General features: G+C 43.0%; 1 pseudogene; it reads left to right on the forward strand.

The window, feature by feature from the left end:
* Gm18882 (predicted gene, 18882) lies at window positions 3,962-4,768 on the forward strand (annotated as a pseudogene).

Here is a 9,229-nt window from a genome sequence, read left to right on the forward strand (position 1 = left end):
CATTTCCAGTGGTCTTTAACACCAAGCCTGTGTCTGCGAGCTCACACAAAGCAAACACCACAGAGCAGGTATTCACAGCTATACTGACTTTCCACACTGTCTCTAGGGTGGGCAGTGAAGAGACTGGGAGCCAGCTCAGGTTCTCACCAAATTCTCTGTCACAGGAGTTTCTAAACAATGGCAGTACAGAAGCCCCCTGTTGGCACGGGCTGTCATTGCACCATGTACGGACACTGCATCCTTTCAGAGTGGCTTTGTTCTTGCACAGCCACTTCCTCACTGTCCATGGTCCAGAATCTGACTACAATCCTTCCTAGGATTTCTCTGTTCAGGTTCCACCCTCTCCTCCTCTGTGGATGCCTCTCCAGTGTGCACACATGCCATTACCTCTCTGGTACACTACCACACCCACCCTGATTCCCCTCCAGCCCCATCGCAGCATCCTGCTTCCACACTACAGGGCATGGGCGATATCCTCTCTGCCTGTGAGCTGCTCTTCTTTGATCTCACACAAACCTAATACCTTGCTAGCTATCCACTGGGAAGCCATCTTCTTTGTCCTTGGTCCTGACCCGTGGCTAGTTTTCTTTGAGTTTATTCACTTCTGTTTCTACATTGGCTGCCTGTACCTGGGGACAGCAGCAGGAACGCTGCCAACCCTATCCTCGGATGTTCAAACTTAACCAAGAGCCTGGAGGAGACAGGCCAAGCATCACTGCTGACTATGATCTGAAGTTTCCCGAGAAAGCCACATCTAGAAATAAATCCTAGACCCAGTCCTGAAAACTGTGACTGATTAGAACATCGTGATTCAGGAAAGATGGGAAATTACAGTCAATCTTCCGTGCCCTTCATACTTAGCATGAACCTCTCTGTCTGACCTAGCATCTGTGTGGCTCAGGTAAAACTTGGGCACATTTTACCCAATCATGCCCAAATCACTCCCTTCCACCAACTCAAAATCAAAGAATGAATGTCACCAGATAACCTCTGAAAAATGTAAAACCGGAGTCCGCAGTCTTGTCTGTGCCACGTATCTGGTGGGTGTGCTAGTTTATTGTTTTCTTTTGTTCTGTGACTATCGACATTCTCGTAACTTCTTCCACGAAAAGAATGTGTCATTCAGATCAACCAAAAACCATCTTCCTAGGTTGGGGTCCCTCATATTTGGCTCAGAACAACCACCTCTGATTCCTTTGATGAGGGAACTATGTTTTGTGTCAACAGCTGAATTAATGAGAATGAGCATCTGAGAGCCTCCCTACCTGACTTTCAAGCTCCAGACCGGCCTTGTTAGAGGCGCTCACCCACTTGCTGGGGCCTGGGATTTCATGGCATCAAATCATGCGAATCAGGCAATCCACATGAACACCTAACTTTCAGGAAGCTTCCCTCTCAGTTTATCTTTGCCATCCTCAGTGCAGCCCAAGCCTTCTGGACCCAGCTCCATCTGAGATACCTTCATAAGGGTCTCCTGGCTACGTGCCCCTAAAGCAATGGAGACAGAGATCTGCGCTCACCATGACAGTGGCTGACTCAGTTAGAAATGAGTGCTAGGACCCCAGTTGCTGCCTTGAATTATATTAGCTTACTCTCTTACTGCCTGACACAAATTACTTAAGTAAAAACTGCAATATTTAATAGTTCACTTTCTTACTCAATATCCCACATGTACTACCAGGCTTTGTCATAGCAAGTACCTGGCCACTGGGACTCTGAGCCCATCACCAGCCCACCTCCGGGGCCTGAACTCAATCAACACATGTCCCTGTGTTTTAGATCCATGTGCTTCAAGCTTTGAAGGGAACAGTAAAAAGACACATTTCATTTATGTTGTCCCCAGCTGCATCTGCAAAACCATTTAAGTGCAGCAGGACCCGTGCGTTCAGCAACAATGTATTTGTTGGCTGGGAGTTGCTTTTACCAGAGAGCAACTTTGCCTGTGTTGTTTTTCAAAGAAGCTATTTCTTTTCGAGAAATACTCTAAGCACATTTCTGAGATGCTGGTCCTGGCACATGTCTTCCAGAAGTCACAGGCTGTGGAAGAGAGTAAATGCCCACACTCGCTGCCTGTACCTAATTTCTAAAGAGGTGTTGTGACAAGCTAGTAGTTAATAAAGGCGTGGTGAGTGACAGTCTAAACAGTGAAGGAGAAATCCTGGGGTGGCTCTCAAAATATTTCAGGGGAGAGAGAGCCCGCTCCACATGCATCTTATCCATCCCCAATCATATCCATCCCCAAAGTGCCCAGAGGGCTCAACACGCTGCTCATCCCCAAAGCACCCAGAGGGCTCAACACGCTGCCCCGGGAGAGACACATCCAGAATACAAGCTTCGAGCAGTTGTTGCCAATGCTAGCACATTCTTTATATTCCACTAGTTAATGTTTTTAAAAACTGGACAGGGTGAAATTTGTGTTGCAAGTGCTTTCAACTCTTTTGATGTCAAAAATCCAGTACAATTCCATGAGAGAGAGAGTTAATCAACTTGAGCCTATTTCTGGGGGGAAATCTTAACTTTATATGGTTCTTTTGTCTTTTATGATTTTGTTTGTTTGTTTGTTTGCCAGAGAATTGAGGATAAATGTGCACATGGTTCTCAGCCTGCCGGTCAGAAACATAAAGGTAGCATGGATTAGGACTGGGAGCTAAATGAGGGCAAAGACTCATGCTCCTAAGGCAGGCTTAGTTTATTGACGAGGTCTGTTGCAATGTGACGAGGCTTTCTGTGTGACCTGTGAGTTCAGAGGTCGAGTGGAGTGGAAGCTTTTCAAGGAAAAATGAGAATTATACACGACACTCAATCATCCTAGGGCACAAGGATCAGTCTCGGAAGGCGGTGCACCCAGTTTCTGGGCAGACATCTTTGAAGGCGGTGCACCCACTTTCTGGGCAGACATCTTTGCCCTGATATTTCTGGGTAAGGCATGGGCGCTTGTCCGCAAGGGCCTTTCGCCTGTCTGAGTCTTTGTGATAATAGCTGTCACCAAGAGCCCTTTCACAAGCACCCAGCTTTATTTGTTTTCTGGTTGGACCGACACAAGGATCTATTTTGATGCTGACAGCTCTAACTTATTTTAAGAACGAGGACTGACCAAAGCAGGACGGGGTGGGGGCAACCTGTAGAACAAACGTCCTTCCAATTCTGGGTCGTGCTTAGCATCTCCTCACCTGTTGAGTACACACATTCATTTCCAGCATTGGCTTTTATGTCTTACATTTAACACTTCGATTCATCTTAGTTTTATCTGGATGGAAAACATATATCTTATTTTTCTGAATAATCAGTCATTGTCCCAACATTTTTCTTGTGATTGCGGCTGTGATATAATGAATCATTGAACATGGGAGTGACTCTCTAAGGTTTCTCTTCTGCTCCCGTGACTTGCTTACTCATTTCTTGACCAGAAAAATACATCTTAAATAAATATATCGATATGTTTATTAACTGGAAAAAAACCTCAGAGTTGAACATTATCTTTTAAAATTATAATTCCCAGCTGGTATGTTATTCCAGATAGAATAACACATAATAATTTCATAATAATCAACATTACTTTTATCTATATAAATATTAATTCAATTTAAGTCAATGTATTAATATAACCAAAACAAAATTCCAAGAGTTTCATAAATTAAAATATATTGAATTACATGACTTTTTAGCATCTATAATAATTATATTTAACTGTAACTGAATATCTAAGAATTAATGGAAGTCTACTACACAAATGAACATTGTCTTCATGTATTTCAAAAATTCCGACTTGAAATTATGGCGATTACTTCACAGTGACTGTGCTCATTCTCCTTAGGTGTATTGCTAATTTTTATTATTGAAAAATTATAAGCTGTTAGCGATCAGACATGGGCACAATGCATAAGATTGTTACTGGAGAAATGTGCCCATTATTTTTTTTTTCTCCTATGGGGGTGGGGGGCTGGAAGGTAGGGGAAATGCTCACAAATAGTGCATGTTTGAATATTTGAAAATTAGTGTTTTTTTTTTAGGTCCTGACAGTGGTGGATCTCATAGACAGAGAAGTACTGGTGTTTATCACACAGGTGCTGGGGGCGGGAATGGTAGCATTGGAAAGACCCACATCTCCTGTACACTCCCAGTGCCACCCAGACTCTTACCCTGTGTCATAGTATTAATGTTGCTGATGTAAAGGAAGTTGTGGTCTACGTTCAAAGCTCAGAGATACTGGGAAAAAAATTGATACAAGATCCTCATTTTCTACAGTTGCAACTTCGGCTCTTTTAGGCAAGCTTGATGTGGGACAGGTAGCTGAATTCGTTTTGTCCTGTGTGAACTTTGATGATGGACTCGGTGTAGACTGGGCCCTGAATCTCATGCTGGGTAGATCTACTCTTACACAAGATTCCTGCCAATGAGAACCAGTCAGTTGCATCAAGGGAATTCGGACTTACATGGTTGGTGGCTTTGCGAATAATGGTTGGCTCAGGTGGACTCAATAGAAGACAGGAGAAGTTACCAGTTTCATGCTTTTTGTGGTTGGGCTTGGCCTCAGTGCAGGTAATAGGGAGGCTTCCTCAGATTGATAGAGAAAAGCGGCGTGGCCTCACGTCTCCTTGAAGAGGCTGGGGGGCTGGCAGGGAGGCCAGGAGATATGGTCCTTTACACAATTTATTCCGCATCGCTGGATTAACACCGCTGGGAGAAGAACGGATGAGCCTGTTAGTGCTGCCTTCTGCATGCCTGAAAGCGTGGCTCAGAGGTGAGTGTCCAGCCTGATCTAGTGAGCTGCAGTCAGGGATGGGAATGATGCTCAGTATAGTATAGCCTGATCTAATGAGCTGCAGTCAGGGATGGGAACGATGCTCAGTATAGTATGGTGTGCGATCTGAACATGGCTGCTTTTGACGTGCTTATCCACGTTAAAGTAGAAGTGACTGCTGTTAATATTTATGGTATTAATGATAAGTTACATAATTACACGTAGTATAAAATAAATTCCTGTGCTGTATTTAGAGCCTCAGGAACAGAGGAAATTTGTGAATGGTTTTCAGCTTCATTAGTTGTTGCTGGAGTTTATCACTGGCAGTCTAACTAGCTAGAAAGTTACTAGCTTCTGAGCATTTGGAGTTCGTTACTAAGTAGTTTTCGTGGGGCGATTCCCTTGGGCTTTTCAGGTAAGAGATCTTTCTTCCTCTTCCTGACCTATAGCGCCATCTTCTTATCTCATGCTGTCATGCACAACTCTCAAGTCAATGATGGGAGAGCGGACGTTTTCTCGTCTCCATTTTAGTGGAAGTACTCCATTGTCAAATATACTTTATTCTGATTTCTAATTATCTGTTTGATTATTAAGAAAACGACATTCTCAGCCCTGTTCTAGAAGCCTTTTAAAAATAGTCATGAGTATCAGATATTTTTTGTTTCTATTGACATATTCTATGTCATTTTACCCTTGGCCTATTATTGATTCAAGAATTGTAGAGCAGGTCCAGCACCGTGGCTTAATGGGTAGAGTCAGCTGTTGATGTTTTCATTGTGTTTCTGCTTAAGAGTGACCACAGGGCAGGGTCAATATTAGGCTCTCTAAATCTCCTCTCCAAATGAAATTAGTCCAATACTCTTCAGTTTGGCCTCAGCCAGATTCTTAAGGTAAAGGCAAAAAGCAGCCACATTCTTTACCAAAATAACACATTGGACTCTAGCCCTGCTGCTAATGTTTCCCCGTGAAACCTCTTGAATATATCTCCATTGTACACCTTGCTCTCAGTACTGTTTCTTCCTGGCTCCTACTAGGATCATCCATTGAGACCCGCTTACAGCATCCAACCCCTTTCCAGTCCAAAGTCTCCGGATCTTCTATATTCTTCCAGAAAACAGCACGGCCAGGTATGGCATAGCAATGCCCTACTCCTGGTACCAACTTCTGTCTTAGTTACTTTTCTATTGCTGTAACAAAACTCCGTGACCAAGGCAACTTGTCAAAGAAAATGTTGAAATTGGGGCTCACAGTTGCAGAGGGATAGAGTTCATGGCCATCATGGTGGGGAGCATGGCAGCAGGCAGGCAGGCAGACATGGTGCTAAAGCACTAGCTGAGAGCCTACATCCTCATCAACAACTAGAAGGCAGATAGGGCTAGCTGGGAATGTCTTGGGCTTTTGAACCCTCAAATCACACCCCCAGGGAAACACCTCCTTCAACAAGGCCACACCTCCTAGTTCTTCCCCAAAAGTTCCACCAACTGGGGCCCAAGTATTCAAATATATCAGCCTATGGAGGAGAGAGCATTCTCATACAGACCATCACAATGTCTATGTACAAAGTAAAGATGAAGAAGGTGAAGTTTAGAAAGTCCAATACTAAATGGGTCGTGTAACAATACTAAAGTCATTAAAAGAGACTGGTATATATGTGGGGGAGGGCTGTTATAGGGATATGTGGAAAATGAGATAGATGTATGGGGAAAGAGTAACCAGAATGCATTATATATGTGTATAAAATTGTAAAAGTATGACCTTAGGAACTGGAGAGAGGGCTCAGCGGTTAAGAGCACTGACTGCTCTACCAGAGACATGGTGGCTCACAATCAGATGCAATGTGGTCTGATGCCCTCTTTTGGTGTGTCTGAAGACAGTATACATACATACATTTTATATATATATATATATATATACATATACATATATATAATATACACACAATATATATATAATCTAGAAATAGATATATCTAAATGCATACCTCAGCTGGATGTATGACTCAGTGGTTGGAAATGCATATTGCTCTTAAGGAAGACCAGAGTTTGATCCAGTGCCCATGCCAGGGCTGATGGATGCCCATGGCTCCTGCTTCAGAGAGATCTAACTCCTCTGGTCTCCCTGGCTGGACACTTGCACCCATATTCACATACACATAATTAAAAACAAACCTTTAAAAATGTGTAAAATGGTCTCAGCCCTACACAAAGAACTACAGGCTACTAAGGAATACTGACATCAAAAGAAATAATCTTCCCCAGGGAAGAGCATACCAATTGTTACCCAATACCAGGTAGTCATCCTACAAACATATATACAGGTACCATTATATAGATTAAGCAGATTGTATTCACATATTTAGGATGTATATACATGTATGCGCGTGACAACAGTGAAAAAAGAGGCCATGAATCTGAGAGGGAGCAAGGAGGGGTCTGTGGGGGCTTCTGGAGGGAGGCCAGGGAAAGGGGAAATGATATATCAATATCAAAGAACAAATGAGAAGAAGAAAATTAGGAGTATGTGAATATCCCTTCTGTTACTGTTGCATAACACTTGGACAAAAGCAGTGGAAGAGAGAAAGAACTTACATCATCTCAAAGTCCCAAGTTACAGGGGCAGGAGCTTCCAGAAAGTGGCACATCAGATCTAGAGCCCAGAAACAGAAAGCGATAAGCGACTGCATGCTAGTGCTACGTTTGCTCTCTCCCCTCTTACAAATTCCAGGATCTCCTACCCAGGAATGCCACCCCAAGTGGTCAAGACACTCCCCTATAGACAAGCCCATGGGCCACCTTATCTAGATAGTTCCTCGCTGAAACCTTTTTGTCAGAGTGAGTCTAGATTGTTGTCCAGTTGTGAGTTAAAGCTGGACATAGCAATGTGTATGGTCTTTACCCTGAAAAGGGCAAGCCAGGAGAGGCATATCCTCGTGGATTAGAAAAAACCACCTTCTCTCCAAGTGATTTTGTGTTTTCAAACCATTCCTAAGTAAGAGCCCAGCATGATTATTCTTGCAGAAACTGGCAAACTGATTCTAAAACATCCATGGAAATGCAAAACCACTACACTGACAATGACAAGCTTAGGTTATAAGAACAAAATTGGGAAGCTTTGGTCCTTCACATCATCAGCCAAGGTACAAGATATGTACCTTGTAGGTAGCACACATGGACTTTGTGCACCACTGGGCATCACACCATTTTAAAAATTCTTGTTGATAAACTTCTGCTTGCATCTTACATCCCTGTTTTTTACTCTTCCTTCCTTGTATTTAGCATAGTAGGAACATTTTATATTCTCTGTCCTTTTGAAGTTAGTGTCCTGTATTTAAAAACAAAAACAAAAACAAAAGCAAAACAACAACAACAACAAAACAACAAAACAAAACAAACAAAAAAAAACAAGCAAAAAGATTGTATTGGTATTTTAATTTGTGAATACATGCATGCAGTACCTAGCACGGCCAGAAGAGGGCGGAAGATACCTGCCATGGGTGCTGGGAATGGCGTTCCAGTCCTCTTGAGACCAAACTGTGCTCTTAACTACTGAACTGTCTCTACCACTCGTATATATTGATATTTTATTATGAGCTTAAGAGCTAGTCTTGCCAAGTCTACTGGTTTCTTTTGATACTACCAATGGCCCATCTCACCGAACCTTGACAGACACCTGCACACAAAGTCATGGATTTCACTCCTGTCTCTTTCTGCTCACGGCTAACTTGGCGTCTCATACACAACAACCTAGTTTTACTGGATCTTAATCACAAGGCTGATCAATTATATATATGCATTTAACATTCTCCTGCCTGATAGTCCTGTATGTGACCTTAATCTTTTCTAAGCACCAGTTTCAGCTTCTGACTTAACGTCTGTGCTATTGAGAGCCCATCTCTATGTCATTCATACCAGTGATGCATGCTTAAAAATAAGCCTGTGGATGGAGAGATGGCTCAGCGGGGAAGAGCACCACCTGCTTTTCCAGAGGTCCTGAGTTCAATTCCCAGAAACCACGTGGTGGCTCAATGGGATCTGATGCTCTCTTCTAGTGTGTCTGAAGACAGCTCCAGTGTACTTATACAAATAAAATTAATAAATAAATCTTTTTTCAAAGGAGGAGGAGGGTGAGGGAGGAGGAGGAAGAGAAGAAGGAGAAGAAGGAGGAGGAGGAGGAGGAGGAGGAGAAGAAGAAGAAGAAGAAGAAGAAGAAGAAGAAGAAGAAGAAGAAGAAGAAGAAGAAGAAGAAGAAGAAGAAGAAGAAGAAAGAAGAAAGAAGAAGCAGCAGCAGCAGCAGCAGCAGCAGCAGTGGCCGCCGCCTTCGTATTTACTACACAGGGACAAAGTGGGCGGGGGCAATGATTGTTTGGGCACTTCCTCTGAAGGAATGTTGAGTAAATTTAAGATGCTTTGACAGAACAGGTGTGTATGATGGAGCAAATAGCCAAATAAGTGAGACAGAAAGCGCTGAGGTATCTTTTGGAATAAAGCT

This window comes from Mus musculus, chromosome 13, assembly GCF_000001635.26.
Source record: "Mus musculus strain C57BL/6J chromosome 13, GRCm38.p6 C57BL/6J".
Taxonomy (NCBI): Eukaryota; Metazoa; Chordata; class Mammalia; order Rodentia; family Muridae; genus Mus; species Mus musculus.